The sequence below is a fragment of the Phyllobates terribilis genome, unplaced genomic scaffold (assembly GCF_046119375.1).
Source record: "Phyllobates terribilis strain yellow unplaced genomic scaffold, ASM4611937v1 Scaffold_1__5_contigs__length_1240528914, whole genome shotgun sequence".
Lineage (NCBI taxonomy): Eukaryota > Metazoa > Chordata > Amphibia > Anura > Dendrobatidae > Phyllobates > Phyllobates terribilis.
This window is the reverse complement of record NW_027362761.1, coordinates 807,937,785-807,956,287: the sequence shown is the minus strand read 5'-3', so window position 1 is coordinate 807,956,287 and position 18,503 is coordinate 807,937,785.

Below are 18,503 nucleotides of genomic sequence, written 5' to 3'. Positions count from 1 at the left end.
GAATGAGGGGTGCCACGCATACCAGGATTGGGGATGAGGGGTGCCACGCATACCGGGATTGGGGATGAGGGGTGCCACACATACCAGAATAGGGATGAGGGGTGCCACACATACCAGGATTGGGGATGAGGGGTGCCACGCATACCGGGATTGGGGATGAGGGGTGCCACGCATACCAGAATAGGGATGAGGGGTGCCACGCATACCAGGATTGGGGATGAGGGGAGCCACGCATACCGGGATTGGGTATGAGGGGTGCCACACATACCGGGATTGGGGATGAGGGGTGCCACGCATACCGGAATTGGGGATGAGGAGTGCCACGCATACCGGGATTGGGGATGAGGGGGCCACGCATACCGGGATTGGGAATGAGGGGTGCCACGCATACCGGGATTGGGGATGAGGGGTGCCACGCATACCGGGATTGGCGATGAGGGGTGACACGCATACCAGAATAGGGATGAGGGGTGCCACGCATACCAGAATAGGGATGAGGGGTGCCACACATACCAGGATTGGGGATGAGGGGTGCCACGCATACCGGGATTGGGGATGAGGGGTGCCACGCATACCAGAATAGGGATGAGGGGTGCCACGCATACCAGGATTGGGGATGAGGGGAGCCACGCATACCGGGATTGGGGATGAGGGGAGCCACGCATACCGGGATTGGGGATGAGGCGTGACACGCATACCGGGATTGGGGATGAGGGGTGCCACGCATACCAGGATTGGGGATGAGGGGTGCCACGCATACCAGGATTGGGATGAAAGGTGCCACACATACCATAATAGGGATGAGGGGTGCCACACATACCGGGATTGGGGATGAGGGGTGCCACGCATACCGGAATTGGGGATGAGGGGTGCCACGCATACCGGGATTGGGGATGAGGGGGCCACGCATACCGGGATTGGGAATGAGGGGTGCCACGCATACCAGGATTGGGGATGAGGGGTGCCACGCATACCGGGATTGGGGATGAGGGGTGCCACGCATACCAGAATAGGGATGAGGGGTGCCACACATACCAGGATTGGGGATGAGGGGTGCCACGCATACCGGGATTGGGGATGAGGGGTGCCACGCATACCAGAATAGGGATGAGGGGTGCCACACATACCAGGATTGGGGATGAGGGGAGCCACGCATACCGGGATTGGGTATGAGGGGAGCCACGCATACCGGGATTGGGGATGAGGGGTGCCATGCATACCGGGATTGGGGATGAGGGGTGCCACGCATACCGGGATAGGATGGTGGGGGCAGCACAAATACCAGGAGGGGGGCAGCACATGCCAACATTAACAGAAATAAACACTTGAAATAGATCACTGTGTTTGTAATGACTCCAATGACCCAATTTGTTTTGGTCATAGTATATAGATACTGCGTTAAACAAGCAAACCTTAATTTTGTCTTGAGTGAAAGAAACCCTAGCTGTGGCTTTGACAAGGCCTCTCACCTACCTTTTCTAGTTACTGTATATCCAAGACATGTATTAATTATAAAGTACCAAGTCACATTACTTTTAAACTTGTTAAGGATTTTCTCCAAATATAGCTAAGAGATACTTATTATAATGTACATATTTGGGAAGGTGATGAATGGAATACTGCCTTTCTCACTCACTATGGCTTCTTTGAGTACCTTGTAATGGCTCTGGTGTTTTGAATAGCAGCAGCCATGTTCAATCAATTTGTTAATTTCATCTTTTTGGATTTCTAGGACATTTTCATTCATATTTGACTAATATTTGCCTACAAACATTCTTACGTTATTCTGCATCATTGTAAAAATTTTGGATACATATGAACAAGGTTCTTAATAATTTCTTAGTCCATGCAGCCTTGTTTACAGCATGATTTTAACCCTACATTTAGTGTATACTCTGGAAGCTCTCGCTTTTTAAACTAAATGTGTACATAGGGCTATATCGTTAGCCAGATGCCAAAAGGGTGTCTGTTTTACTTCTGTCAGCCTGGTACAGCAGTAAGGGTGAATCCAAGACTTGGTCACACTTGTATACAGTGTCAAAAGCACCAAAGGTTCTGGCCCAGTGTCCCCGATCTCTGGCAAGCACCACTTTGAACTGTATTGGGGATACAGTACGATCCCGTGGTAGATCAAGGAGCAAAGGGCTCCTTGCTCTACAACTCCTTGTCTTGTAGGCTGCAAGTCCGTGGCCTACAAGGCATTGGTGTCCCTGCATAGGTGGTGTAATGATGTCACTGTATTGTGCCGCCTGTACCAACTCGTTCTTGAGTGCAGGGCAGAAGAGGACTTGGTCCACCAAAAGACTTAATTAGGTAAGTATAACCTTTATATTTTGCATGGGGTGCAGCACTATAGGGGTGGCATATTGGGAGGAATTTTACTGTGGGGATGACATTACTAGAGGGGGCAAATTGGGGGGAGTTTTTGCTGTGGGGATATCATACATGGATGTGTTATTTCTGAAGGGGACATTATTACTGATTGGAGCGGCATTCTGGGAGCATTTGTACTGAAAGGGTCACTCATGGGCATTATTATCAAAGTGGTGACTTAGGAGGTATTATTATTTGATACACAGAATGAAGAGTATGTGTAGGTTGGGAATAATTGAAGATGTTGATGAAAATGTGAGATGTTAAATGTGTCTGTGTTACAACTTCTGTAGATACAATTTGTCAAGAAGATGACTTGGTGGTTTGGGCCAGTTGGAAGATATGGGAAAAGTGAATGACTCCAATCAATCATCATCTAAAACTGTACTGTACTGTAATCACATTTTGCAAAACTACACTGTGTGCAGAATTATTAGGCAAATGAGTATTTTGATCACATGATACTTTTTATACATGTTTTCCTACTCCAAGCTGCATAGGCTTGAGAGCCAACTACCAATTAAGTAAATCTGGTGATGTGCATCTCTGTAATGAGGAGGGGTGTTGACTAATGACATCAACACCCTATATAAGGTGTGCTTAATTATTAGGCAACTTCCTTTCCTTTCGCAAAATGGGTCAGAAGAGAGATTTGACGGGCTCTGAAAAGTCCAAAATTGTGAGATGTCTTGCAGAAGGATGCAGCAGTCTTGAAATTTCCAAACTTTTGAAGCGTGATCACCGAACAATCAAGCATTTCATGGCAAATAGCCAACAGGGTCGCAAGAAGTGTGTTGGCCAAAAAAGGCGTAAAATAACTGCCCATGAATTGAGGAAAATCAAGCGTGAAGCTGCCAAGATGCCACTTGCCACCAGTTTTGCCATATTTCAGAGCTGCAATGTTACTGGAGTATCAAAAAGCACAAGGTGTGCGATACTCAGGGACATGGCCAAGGTAAGGAAGGCTGAAAAACGACCACCTTTGAACAAGAAACATAAGATAAAACATCAAGAATGGGCCAAGAAATATCGTAAGACTGATTTTTCAAAGGTTTTATGGACTGATGAAATGAGAGTGACTCTTGATGGGCCATATGGATGGGCCAGAGGCTGGATCAGTAAAGGGTAGAGAGCTCCACTCGACTCAGACACCAGCAAGGTGGAGGTGGGGTACTGGTATGGGCTGGTATCATCAAAGATGAACTTGTGGGACCTTTTTGGGTTGAGGATGGAGTGAAACTCAACTCCCAGACCTACTGCCAGTTTCTGGAAGGCAACTTCTTCAAGCAGTGGTACAGGAAGAAGATGGTATCGTTCAAGAAAAACTTGATTTTCATGTAGGACAATGCTCCATCACATGCATCCAACTACTCCACAACATGGCTGGCCAGTAAAGGTCTAAAAGAAGAAAAAATAATGACATGGTCCCCTTGTTCACCTGATCTGAACCCCATAGAGAACCTGTGGTCCATTATAAAATGTGAGATCTACAGGGAGGGAAAACAGTACACCTCTCTGAACAGTGTCTGGGAGGCTGTTGTGGCAGCTTCACGCAATATTGTTCGGAAACAGATCAAGCAACTGACAGAATCTATGGATGGAAGGCTGTTGAGTGTCATCATAAAGAAAGGTGGCTATACTGATCACTAATTTTTTTGTTTTTTGTTTTTGCATGTCAGAAATGTTTATTTCTAAATTTTGTGCACTGATATTGGCTTACCTGGTGAAAATAAACACGTGAGATGGGATTATATTTGGTTTTTATTAAGTTGCCTAATAATTCTGCACAGTAATAGTTACCTGCACAAACAGATATCCTCCTAAGATAGCCAAATCTAAAAAAAACCCACTCCAACTTTCAAAAATATTACGCTTGGATATTTATGAGTCTTTTGGGTTGATTGAGAACATAGTTGTTGATCAATAATAAAAATAATCCTCTAAAATACAACTTGCCTAATAATTCTGCACACAGTGTAGTATTTACCACTATATAGTCGCTGGTATTGTGGTAACAATATTGTTCTTTTTAGAGTTTTCTTATTTTTATTAACAGTTTGGTTGTGCAGCTTAGTCATTTGTTCACTCTGTAGCGGTAGATGTATAGTGATATTATTGGTAAAATAGATTTTGTATAGTGCTTTTTGTTCTGTACATGTATTATGGTATGTATTCACGATGTGGTGGTAATGGCAGTGGCCATGGTGTGGCGATATTATATTAGGCTAGCATAGTGGTATTCTAGGTAATAATGGTCTATGTATAGTGTTTTGTTTGCAACAGTATGTAGGCATTATCTAGTTCTGGTAAAGCTGCAATTGTGTTATATGCTAAAATAGCATTAAATATATAACGGTTAAAGTGCATTTGTCAGCTTGTAAATGAAGTGCAATCTGCAGGCATCACGTTATAGAGCAGGGGGATCTGAACAGTTTGAGATATAGTTTTGTAGGAAAAGATTCAGCATAACTTACATTTTATGCAATTAAATCCCTGCTCTCTGTGCTCTCAAGTCCAATGGGTCGTCCTAATGAGAGATTGACAGTTTTCCTTGTATGCTTGTAGGGTAAGTGTCAACTACTAATTAAAAGTACATAAAAAAAAAAGTTTTGCTTTATTTTTTTCCCTTCAAAACTATATAATAATTGGTTTAGCTCCTCCTGTTCTATAACATGCCTCTATCACATCGCACTGCATTTCCAAGTTGACAGGGGGAGGAGTGTGGGGGTGACATATGTGGAGACATCTTTTGGGGCCTTCACTGCTCACAACTCCAACTTTGGTGGTCCTGCTTAACTGTGCGACTCTACATTTTTGTCCAAATGATTGTAGCCTATATATCAACTTCCAGAAACCAGTATACAGGTTTTCTATTGATATAGGGCATAACACTGGGACAGGTAAAACAGAACTAATGTAATCACTGTAGAGGAGAAATTAGATATCACAAAAAATAGCTATTTTTGAGATCTGGATGGTGGAAAAGTGAAGAATAGCAGGCCATGAGATGTTTGCAGTCTTGAAATTGTCCAATCTTGAGGGTTTACTCCTTTCAGAATATAAGCATCACAGACAGTAACTTAGGAGAACCATGGCTACCAGTAGAAGATTGTTACTGGCTCAAACAAAAGAAGCTCATACACTTATCGTGCCATCATCGCAGTAGAACCTAGGGCAGGAATAAAAACGTCATCACGGGAATAATGACATCATTGCAATAAAATATTGCCTTGGAGTAAAGACAATCATTGCAACACAGACTAGAAATAAAAAACACACACTATTGTGACATCACAATAATGGAGCACAAACTGAGAATAAAGTCATAAGCCATGATTCATCATTGCTGTTACTTCAGTTTTCTGGAGTAGTCTGCTCTTTTTTAGTGGCTTTAGTATATGTGCCTCATTTTCCATAAGCTTTGCACCATTTTTTCAAGTTGTCTTTTTATTATTTTTCCTCTACATTTTTGCTTACCCAGATGTTTTACACAGTTTCATGAAATATGACTCTTACCATATCTCACATGTTTTTGTTTTTAAGGCAAAAGTGCAACTTTTTAAAGGAACTCTGAGTTTTTGAGCTAAAAAAGTCACAAGAAACAGGATACAGACATAAATAAAGAGCATTTCTGATTTTGCGCCACATTCATGAACCACGTGAGAATCATTCAGTACATGGAGCAATATCTATGGAATTTCTCTAATTCTTCTCATCATGATAACTGGACATATGTATTTTCTTCAGCTGAATTTGCCAACAGTAATTCATTTTCTGATTCTTCTGAGAAATCTCCCTTTGTCACAGCATATGGTTAAAAGCCTCATCTTCCTCTGTCAATTGTATTCTGCTAAGAACAGTGTATCACAGGAAATTCATGACACCGGGACTAAGATGCAATCCAATTTAGTCGCAGCTGCGGCCAAAGCAAGGAAGGATGCGGGTAAACATCTTCCACCGGTTCCCTGTATCTTTCCTGGTGACAAGTTTTGGCTTTCCACTCAAAATTTCATTGCAAGAAACATTCTCCCAATTTCACTGGCCTTTTCTAGAGTATTGAACAATTCATTCTGGTTACTTTCTGTCTGAAGTTACTTCATAAATTCTGTCCTAATGTCAAGACTGCTCCCGCTTTCGCTACAGTTCCTTACTCGGTGTATCGGATTAACCAAATTCTGGACTTGAAGAAGGTAAATGGGAATTTTTGCTACTTGATTGACTGGAAAGGACACAGTCCTGAAGAGAAATGCTGAATTTGTAGAAAGCTTATTAATGCTCCAATTTTACTCAAGAGATTTCATGTCAAGCATCCTCTTTTTTCCTGTTACAGACTGATTGCCATATTTTAAGTTGGGAAATAATTTTATTATGAAGTAATTAGCAACTATCTGATAAAGATTACACCTTCATCTGCAAAAACATTACTTCATAAAGTGGGCTTCATTGACCTGTGTCCTTTTTCAAATATGTAAGTGTAATTTTGTTGACACAAATGCCCAATGAAAATATAAATCATACTATGCTAATCTGCATATAGTTTATATATTACCTAAAGATAAGGTAACAAATCATATCACCAGGTGCCAGTTAGGGGCTAAAACTGCTGAGAGTTAGAAGTCCTTCATCAATTCTATATTGTAGGTATAAGGCCACGTTCACACGTTCAGTATTTGGTCAGTATTTTACATCAGAATTTGGAACCGAAACCAGGAGTGGAACAATCAGAGGAAAAGTATAATAGAAACACGTCACCACTTCTGTATTTATCACCCACTCCTGGTTTGGCTTACAAATACTTATGTAAAATATTGAAAGTGTGAACGTGGCCTAAAGGTGAATGTCCCACCATAACAAGCTGATATGCAAGTTCTTATTATAGAAGTAAACAGTCATAGAACAAATAATGGAACAAAACTGCAACAATAAAATAATATGGAAATGTCTCCTATGACTTTATAAGTGACATAATGTGTACATAAAAAAATAAAGCAAACATGCAAAATTTAGATTTTAATAAACATTTATTAACTGGTTTACGCTGGGTATTGTTGCAAAAGATTCTCAATTTTCCCCAAAAGGTCAGACATTGAGCAAAAAAAGTTCACTTTTTTTTTCACCTGATATATAGTGATGAGCGAACATGCTCGGTTAACCCTTTAACCGAGCATGCACAGGTGCTTACCGAGTAACTTCGGCGTGCTCGAAAACTATGTTTTAATCGCCGTGGCTGCATATCTTGCGGCTGTTAGACAGCTGCAACGCATGCAGGGATTGTCTAACAAACAAGCAATCCCTGCATGTGCCGCAGCCAGGGGTAGATTAAGAGTAGCAAGGGCCCCGGGCAGTTTAGAAGGTGCTGCCCACCCCCCCCCACACACACCTGATGCATCACATGTCACATGATCTCCTGTGATAGATAATGTGATAGTTCACGTGAAATTAATTTGGCACAATATTAATTATAATAATTTTTTTTAGGCTGTGTGCCCACTATGCGTTTTTTAAGCTTTTCCGCAGCGGCAATTCCGCTGCAGAAACGCTTAAAAAACGCTTGGTAGAAGGTCTGCTATGTTCCCCAATGATAATCCGCATGTGCTGTGCACATGCTGCGGAAATTTACGCTGCGGATTATCATTGCGGAAAAAACCACAGCACTACCAATTATTTTGCGGAAGCGCTGCGTTTTCGCCGCCATTGACTTTCATTGGAGCACTTGGATTCCGCATCACTGGATCTGTAGATGCGGATTCCATGCATTTCAATGTGCGGATGGTACCCGGGTCTGGAGGACAGGAGACTCTCCTCCGGACCCGGGTACCATAGAACCTGTAAAAAAAATAATAAAATAAAAAATAAATATTATATTTACCTTCTGATGGCCTGCGGTGCGCTTGTCTTCGCTTGCCGGCAGATCGCGGTGGACTGAAGGACGTCATTTAGTCATGTGACGGCAGGTCCTTCAGTGCAGTGTACCGCGAGCTGCCGGCAAGCCAGGACGGAGCGAAGGAAGACTGCGGGGGCCATCGGAAGGTAAGTATAGATTTATTTTTCTATTTTTTACCATTCTTTACGACCACTGCTGTTTGCATGGATTTATATAATGTGACCAAGTTGACAAGCACTTTCCAAGTGATGCTAAAATCGCTTGGAAAGCGCTTGTCAACCTGCATGCGGAAATGCATGTGAAGAACGCTTCATTTCCGCATGTCTCTGGCAGGAAAAACGCATGTACAATCCGCATGTACAATCCGCATGTGTTTTTTCTGCCAGGGAGATGCAGAAACGCTCAGGAAAAATCCGGAGCATTTCTGCATCGTGGGCACATAGCCTTAGGAGTATTGTAAAACATCATTCAAAAATGAAGTTTGTGTTTTCTTTAGAAAAAGGCTAAACAGCTTAGGAAACTATTCTCCAAATTATTGTCCGTACAATATATTTAAAAAAGTCATAATAAAAATATAAATGTCAATCATTTGTTCACTAAGATATTTTTAGCAATACTTTAAGGGCAGAAATTTAGCCTTTAAAAGTGAAGTTTCAAGGACACCGACCTTTTCTTCTCCTATTCAGTTGCAAAGGATCAAATAACCTTTAGTTGAGTTTAATGCACATGTAAAGTTCACTGATATTAGAAACATGAACAAATTAACACCTTTAATGTGGGGCCAATCTTACTGTTTCTCTGAGTGTTGACCTCACTAACCCTTTCCTTATGCATGTGTGCATTTTATGAACTGGTGAAATTCCATTATCATTCATCAAATATGCCCCAACCACACATCTTATTAATTTGCACCTTCGCCACATGCGGCATCTTCAACATTTACAGCATGTCTGCAGCTAATTCAGGGATGTTGCACCGCCAAAATCATCCATTTCAGACTATAACCTGATGTACTAATGTGACTTCACCAACCCATCATATTTAGTATTTGTTTAAGCCTCTAACTCCTTTGACCATATGTGTTTAGACCTTAAGGACCAAGCTGTTTTTAGTTTTAATGCTATATTAGAGAAGCCATAACTTTTTTATTTTTTTTTTCAGGATGAGTTGTACTTTGCAAAGTTACAATTTTTGGGTGTGTACAGTATAAGTATATACCCAAAAATTGTAACAAAAAACTTGTAAAAAAATTTGTAAAAAAACAATGGTAGAACTGGTATTTTTTTTTTATAAAAAATAAAAACGAATTAATAGCATTTACACCACGTGCAGAATTATTAGGCAAATTCGTATTTTGATCACTTTGATACTTTTTATACATGTCCTACTCCAAGCTGCTTAGACTTGAGAGCCAACTACCAATTAATTAAATCTGGTGATGTGCATCTCTGTAATGAGGAGGGGTGTTGACTAATGACATAAACACCCTATATAAGGTGTGCTTAATTATTAGGCAACTTCCTTTCCTTTGGCAAAATGGGTCAGAAGAGAGATTTGACGGGCTCTGAAAAGTCCAAAATTGTGAGATGTCTTGCAGAGGGATGCTTTTGAAGTGTGATCACCGAACAATCAAGCGTTTCATGGCAAATAGCCAACAGGGTCGCAAGAAGCGTGTTGGCCAAAAAAGGCGCAAAATAACCCCATGAATTGAGAAAAATCAAGCATGAAGCTGCCAAGATGCCATTCGCCACCAGTTTTGCCATATTTCAGAGCTGCAACGTTACTGGAGTATCAAAAAGCACAAGGTGTGCGATACTAAGGGACATGGCCAAGGTAAGGAAAGCTGAAAAACGACCACCTTTGAACAAGAAACATAAGATAAAACGTCAAGAATGGGTCAAGAAATATCTTAAGACTGATTTTTCAAAGGTTTTATGGACTGATGAAATGAGCGTGACTCTTGATGGGCCAGATGGATGGGCCAGAGGCTGGATCAATAAAGGGCAGAGAGCTCCACTCCGACTCTGACGCCAGCAAGGTGGAGGTGGGGTACTGGTATGGGCTGGTATCATCAAAGATGAACTTGTGGGACCTTTTCGGGTTGAGGATGGAGTGAAACTCAACTCCCAGACCTACTGCCAGTTTCTGGAAGACAACTTCTTCAAGCAGTGGTACAGGAAGAAGTCGGTATCGTTCAAGAAAAAGATGATTTTCATGCAGGACAATGCTCCATCACATGCATCCAACTACTCCACAGCGTGGCTGGCCAGTAAGGGTCTAAAAGAAGAAAAAATAATGACATGGCCCCCTTGTTCACCTGATCTGAACCCCATAGAGAACCTGTGGTCCATTATAAAATGTAAGATCTACAGGGAGGGAAAACAGTACACCTCTCGGAACAGTGTCTGAGAGGCTGTGGTGGCTGCTGCACGCAATGTTGATCGAAAACAGATCAAGCAACTGACAGAATCTATGGATGGAAGGCTGTTGAGTGTCATCATAAAGAAAGGTGGCTGTATTGATCACTATTTTTTTTGTTTTTTGTTTTTGCATGTCAGAAATGTTTATTTCTAAATTTTGTGTACTGATATTGGTTTACCTGGTGAAAATAAACAAGTGAGATGGGATTATATTTGGTTTTTATTAAGTTGCCTAATAATTCTGCACAGTAATAGTTACCTGCACAAACAGATATCCTCCTAAGATAGCCAAATCTAAAAAAACCCCACTCCAACTTCCAAAAATATTAAGCTTGGATATTTATGAGTCTTTTGGGTTGATTGAGAACATAGTTGTTGATCAATAATAAAAATAATCCTCTAAAATACAACTTTCCTAATAATTCTGCACATAGTGTATATACATATATATGCTATTAATTTGTTTTCATTAACTCTTTCTGTGGAAAAATATAAAAAACTTCATTTCCACCATTGTTTTTTTTTAAATTGTTTCCAGTGGGATACAAATAACAAGTTACCTTAATTCTACTGTGTGGTACAAATATGACAATGCCAAATAAGTATTTTTTTTTCTTTTAAGTTTTAGTATTTTAGCACAAGAAAAACATGTTTTTTTAGGAAAACTCATTTTTTTGTGTTGGAAAGTATCAGGGCTTGGTTTTAGTGGAACTCATTTTTGGTACTTTTTATGGATGAATATAAATGTATTTAATAAATTCCAATAATGTTTTTGAATTTTTTTTGCTTGTTACCACATCAATTTAAAAGGTGTTAAATGATTAGAAACCGATCCTTTTGTTCTCTGATTACTGCCCTGATACCCAAGAATGCAATTAACAGCCTGCCATTGGAACTTGACAGGGCATAACACTTATGAAGCATCACTGTAAAATGATGGCCTTTCAGGAGTTATGTTTTAATCATGTCATGGACAAAGCCATTTTTAGCTAGGGATCAAAATTATTTTTTGTTCTTGCTTTCCCTATGTTAGCAATTATAACTTTCTTATGTCTAGGTGCTTGTGGAAGGCTTTATTTTAAGTGAAGTTGCCTGTACGTACTTTCTTTTGTGTTACAAATATAATATGTAACTAAACAGGTTTTATATTTACACCTGTCCTGTGGATAGGTGATAAATGTAAGTCCGGTCAGAGTCCCAAGACTGGGACCCCTGCAGATTCCAAGAAAGGAGGTCCCAAAGTCCCTCGCATTATGGTAATGTGCATTTTCACTACAGGGGGAAAATGTGCTTCCAGCAACCCGGCCACTTGGATAAAAACAAATATTATTGAGTATATTTTAAATCATAGATACAAATCATATCCAGGGAATCATATACAGGGATTGGTTAAGGCAGGTAATACTTGACTTGCCCCTACACAATGATTGGTCAATGGGGAGGTCTAGAGAGGAAGGAGGTGGGATCTCCTTACCTATATAGATACGTAGGTTTGGCCACAGGATAGGGCCAGCAACCATGCCTATACATTATCATAAAAACTATCATATTACTGACCTGAATAACATATGTATACTGCTAGCCCCTGATGACTCATGGCAGCAACAAAAGATTGATGAAACACGTAGGCATTATCTCCTCCATAGCATTAGCTGGGGATGTGGTGATAAGCTTGATAGTTGGTGTCTTAGTATAGGCAGTATAAATAACGTTCTCTGAATACAGGGACGAACCATCAGAAATAGTCTATCAGTGGATGTGATCTAAGTGAATAATTCACAGTTAGCCCTTTGAAAGATTGTCAGACTAAGGAATATCTTGCCTGCAACCACTGTTACTATGATGAGAAACTATGAATAAACACATTGCTATTTAAAGTTGTTCCCAGAACATAAGGACTGACTGCTATTAAATATCACTATTTCTCTATTGCAGTTAAAATCCTAAATTATGCTAGAAACTGATATTTTCTACCTTGGGTAGCCCTATTTTCAAAAGAAATATCCTTACAAATACGATAGCCTTTGATTAGTAAATAAATATATAGGGTAAACCCAACTATCTTCCAACCAATCTAGCAGCTTCTATAGCTGGGAGATTATAGAGTAATTTTAAATTCTAATTGTGTAAATGTATGTATTTTATTTAAAAAAAAAAAAAAATCTTTTTATATATCACTCCACTTGGATTAGTCTGTGAATTTAGATGAATAAAAATTTCGAGATATTTTTTGATCTATTCAATCATTGAACTCGTAGATACGCACCACTGATAAAAACACAGACGCGTTTCGGACGTCTGTCTTTAGTCATTGCATTCACACTATTGCTCCACTTACTTGGAGGCTTTATATGTAGTAATTATTTTTGATGTTTTTTCATTATGTTTTTTGGGCATTTATGTTAAGATAGTGGGACAGATTTAGTAAAACTCTTTAATCTCTACTTTTAAGGCAGTTTAATCTTAGACTAGACATCTTGAAATGCTTATGCTGGTTGATAATTTAATTAAGTACAATATAAACTAAGTTAAAAAGGACCTGTTTTCAGTTAAAAAAATGAACAGTTTTTGCTCGTATTGTATTCCTGCTTCTCCCCTATGTTATCCATTTTTTTAAATTCCACCATACAGTTCCAGAGATATTGTCCTTTTTATTTAGTGCTAAATTTGATGGTCTTTACCTGAGAGGCGTGGTTCACTGGATTTTCTGGATGACTTTAGGCTACTCTATATAAATACCATATAAGCACCGCCTTCTTGGTAATGACCTTATAAATTAGCACTAAATTAGAACCAATCAAATAAGTGAGGGCTCATTTGTTTTTTTCGCATGAGTTCTATCTGTCTTTTTCGCGGATAGTACTCGTACCTAGTCTATGGGGCTGCTCACATATCTGATATACTTTGTACTCACCGAGTTGTCCCAATTTAAATCTCGGAGACATGTCCAATACTGTTCCGAATGTCGGATCAAATCAGCAATGCAAGTCTATGGGTCCATAAAAGATTGGACAGCACACGGATGTCATCTGTGTGCCATCCATTTTTCTCAGACCACTAGATAGGAGAAGGTAGAGAAACTTTATTTTTTCTTCTCCGAAAAAAAGTGATGAAACTTAAACCAAACTCAGATGACACTCTGATGACAATCTGATGAAGCTCTGAACAAACTACTGATGAAAGTAGGACTGTTTATCTTATATGGGAAAAACACTGACATCTGAAAGAGCCCGTAAGGTTGCATTCACACATCAATGTGACTCATCCGAGTACTGTCCAATTTATTGTCAGACAGCACATTGGAGCTTCACTCTTCGCCTGTCCTTGGAAGTCATGACTAGGCCTTGGGCAGCGCATGTCGTAATATTGTGATGTCATGATATGCATTGTGATGGCCCATGTTGCCTAGTTGCCCTGGAAGCTGTGGCCCAGAGTAAAGCAGGCTGAAGATAATGAGTGTAACGGGGAAAGGTGAAGAATCAGACAGCGGGCTGTGGGGATGGCAGGACAGGTGAGCTGTGAGCTAAGTATTAATTTTTTTTACATCTTACGTTTATTATGCTCTGGTCTGGAGAGACCCCCGAGTATTATAAAGAACATTTAATTTTCACCAAATAACTTTAATGCTAATCAAATTTCCCGAAAAATTAGCATTTTTGGCTAAATTCAATTCTCTGCAGATTCGATTATAACTACTATTTATGGCTTGAGTTTTTTTTATTTTTAGCTTACTAAGATAGCACACAAAGACTGACGGCAGAACAGAATAAACGCTTGAACTGAGTAAAAATAATTAGGATGTGCATCAGCTAGGAAACAGTGGAAATGAGACCTGGAAGCCATAGGACAAGCACCTACAAGCAACCCAAACATCTTATTTCATGGCCTGACTTTTATTGGCCTATTATCTCATCTGCAGCGGAGGAAGATTGCATGGGGCCATGTAGAAGTGCATTAGTTGATATAATTGATGGTCAATTTGAAAACACAGGACAAGGATAATTAGACAACCATAAAATATCAGTTCAGCAAAGTGACTTTAAAGGGATACAAGTTAGGTGTTACACAGGAACAAATGCAAGAATGACATTCTGTCCCATATTTCAAAATGTCTACCAGTCTTATTTACTCAAGTCAATCAAATGCTGGACAGATCCCTTAAGGCAGAAATTATAATTATCTTCTTGTCTTGTTTTGCTTTATTTTATCTTTATTATTTAAATTCACTTTCTTTTTTATTGCAGAGATACCTCAAAAACGTAAACAAAATAGCAATCACAGCACAAGATAAAAAATAATAAATTAAAGGGAACCTGTTATGAGATTCATGCTGCACAAACCACTTCTAGGTTAGTTTTATACATACACAGGGAGGGACCAGTCAGTCAAGTAGAGCACATTGGGGAAAATTGCATTAGTTGATATAATTGATAGTCAATATAAAGACATGGCAGCATGGTGGCTCAGTGGTTAGCATTGTGGCTATGCTGGCTGGGCGCCTGGGTTCAAATCCCACCAAGGACAACATCTGCAAGGAGTTTGTATGTTTTCCCCGTGTTTGCATGGGTTTCGTCTGGGTATTCTGGATTCCTCCCACACTCCAAAGACTTACTGATAGGGAACATATATTGTGAGCCCAAATGCGGATAGTGATGATGATGCTGATGTTTGTAAAGTACTGTGGAATTAATGGTGCTCTATAAATAAGCATAATAATAGGATACAGGACAAAGATAATTAGATAACCATAAAATATCAGTTCAGCAAAGGCAACTGGCTTTAGGTTAGTCATTCAAGACATATAGTCCCTATTTTTTTTAAAATACTGTACATGTGACACAAAAACCTGATTTAAATAATTGGTAATTTTCTGATGTATAATGCAATCATTATTAGTTATTAGCATAATGCAATACTGCAAAAATCTCATGCCAACCCATGACCATAGTTCTTTCTAAATAGTAAATCTCTACTGACTGGCCATTTACCTATCATAGAACCAGACCATACTTCTGTTATGTAGGCCTGTGGTTAGAGGGATGTTGGTACTGAGCTGATCTTACCACTTTTCTGCCCAAAGCCATGCAGATTTATCTAGCTTCCAATAGGTCCAATGGGACCTGTAAAAATTCATATGCAGACAACTCCTATTTAGAGGTACAGTCCGCATTATTTGAATATGAAATCTTGGATCTGCCACCAAAAACTATATTTTGTAGTGAGTTTTACATTAGGTGAAACAGATTGGACAGGTTATAATTTTATTTTTACTTTATCTTAAAAGGAACCTGACAGCTGCAAGGAAGACTAGTCAGACAGGCGAGTCCCTGGTGGCTTCTCTATCTGCTTTTCTGGAGTGGCGGTTCTCTCCCTGTCTGCGTGTATAGAGAGAGACCTGTCACTTCCGGGCAGTGGGTGGGGAAAAGCCGCCAAGAATTAGTCTATCTGACTAGTATCCCATGAGGCTCAGTCCCCGGCAGCTTTTAAAGTATGTTTTTCTACTAAACACAACAGCGTTTTAGAATCAAACATACATGGCTGAAATCACGCAGCCAGCATCTGTTACATGCTGTCCATGAATCGGGCAGTATATAGCAGCTGTGAGGCTCCCGTTAATGCTTCTCTTGTGACAAGGAAGTTTATAGGTATGAAAGACACTTATCTCTCAGCAAATTATTGTCTTCAATGCCTACAGACAAATAATATTGGAATATAACACCTTTCCAAGTCATGTTAAGAATAAGTAGTCTTACTATTTTTAATGCTGACTAATGATTTCTGTATGACACCCGGATCTAGACATGAACTCATATAACAATTTTTTGGACCTAATTTTTATATAGTAGATAATATTCTATTATGGAATGACTATTAAGAATTCTGTAGCATGAGTATTTGACAGAATTATACTTGGACATCTATATACCACTGATAGTACTTTATATTATAATAGGGTCTAATGTTCCTTTGCCCCCCCTTGGTGCACACAGCTGAATATCTCATATCTTACATATGTATATACACTGTATATGTTAGATATTGTTATACCCCACATTCTGTAGTTTTTATTCTTGTCGAAGATATTTTCCCTTGATGATTTTATTCTTTGCAATATGTAATTAATAAAAATGTTGATATTTTATTGAAATAATGTAGTTGTGTGTCATATTTATAGGTTCTATAGCCTCCAAATAGTATGATGACCCCCACATAGCCCTCCAAATAGTATTATGGACCCCACATAGTCCTCCAAATCGTATGATGGCCTCCACATTGCATTCCACATAGTATGATGGCCCCACAAATAGCCCACCAAATAGTATGATGGCCCCTACAAATAGTCCTCCACATAGTATGATGGCCCCCACAAATAGTTTTCCACATAGTATGATGGCCCCACAAGTAGTTCTCCACATAGCATGATGGCCCCCCACAAATAGCCCTCCATATAGTGTGATGGCCCCATAAACTACTTGCCAGGGTGGGGATCCGGTGTGGCACTAACAGTATGATGACTCCATATCTAGTCCTCCACATAGTATGATGGCTCCATAAATAGTCATCTACATAGTATGATGGCCCCATAAAAATCCCTCCACGTAGTATGATGGCCCCATAAATAGCCCTCCACATAGTATGATGACCCCACAAATAGCCCTCCACATAGTATGATGGCCCCATAAATAGCCTTCCACACAGTATGATGGCCCATATAAATAGCCCTCCACATAGTTTGATGTCCCCATAAATAACCCTCTACATAGTATGATGGCCCCACAAAGTCATTGTTAAAAAAAATTCTCACCTCTTCCTGTTCACCTGCTGCTTTGGTCTGCATGTGGTTTGCACAGCAGTTGCGATGTAATGACTTCATCGCGCCCGCTGTGTTCTGACTCATCAGATGCACAGGGAGAATGACGGAGTGTCAGCTGACGGCTCTCTCCTCCATCATTGTTGAAACTGGGGGGGTGAAGGGGCGGTGCTGGTGCTGGCACCGGGCTCCCCAGACTCAAGCGCCCTGTAGTGGCCCCGTGGCCTGCCGATATTAGTGGTACGCCATTGCTCCCAATAAGTTATCCATCCTAAGGATGAACAGGTCAGCAAACTCCAGCTGATCACCACTTTAATCACCACTGTTTCCCATATGTGCATGCAAGGAACTAGCCCGGGGCAGTACAGTCTATTTTTTACTATATTCAGTATCAAGCACTTTTTAAAAATTACAGTGGCTTGCGAAAATATTGACCCCCTTTGGCATTTTTCTTGTTTTGCTATCCCACAACCTGGAATTTTACTGTTTTTTTTTTTTTTGCGGGTTTTCATCAGTTCATGTAAAGAACATGCCTACAACTGTGAACATTTGGTTTTCTTTTTATTGTAAAGTAAACAACAAATAGGACAAAATAACTAAAAACTTCAGTGTGCACAACTGTTCACCCCCATAAAGTCAGTACTTTGTAGAGCCTCCTTTTGCAGCAATTATAGCTGCAAGTCGCTTTGGATAAGTCTCTAGGAGCTTTCCACATCTTGCCAGATTCTCAATTGGATTAAGGACTGGGCTTTGACTAGCCCACTCCAAAACATTTACACGTTTACCCTTAAACCACTCTAGTGTTGCTTTAGCAGTATGCTTTGGGCCATTGTCTTGTTGGATGGAATATTCTTGAGTAAAACCTTAAATCACTGACAGACTGAAACAGGTTTTGCTCAAGAATATTCCTGTATTTGCACCATCCATCTTCCCCTTGACTCAGACCATTTTTCCTGTCCCTGCTGCAAAAAAAAATCTCCACAGAGTGATGCTGCCACTACCATGTTTCACTCTG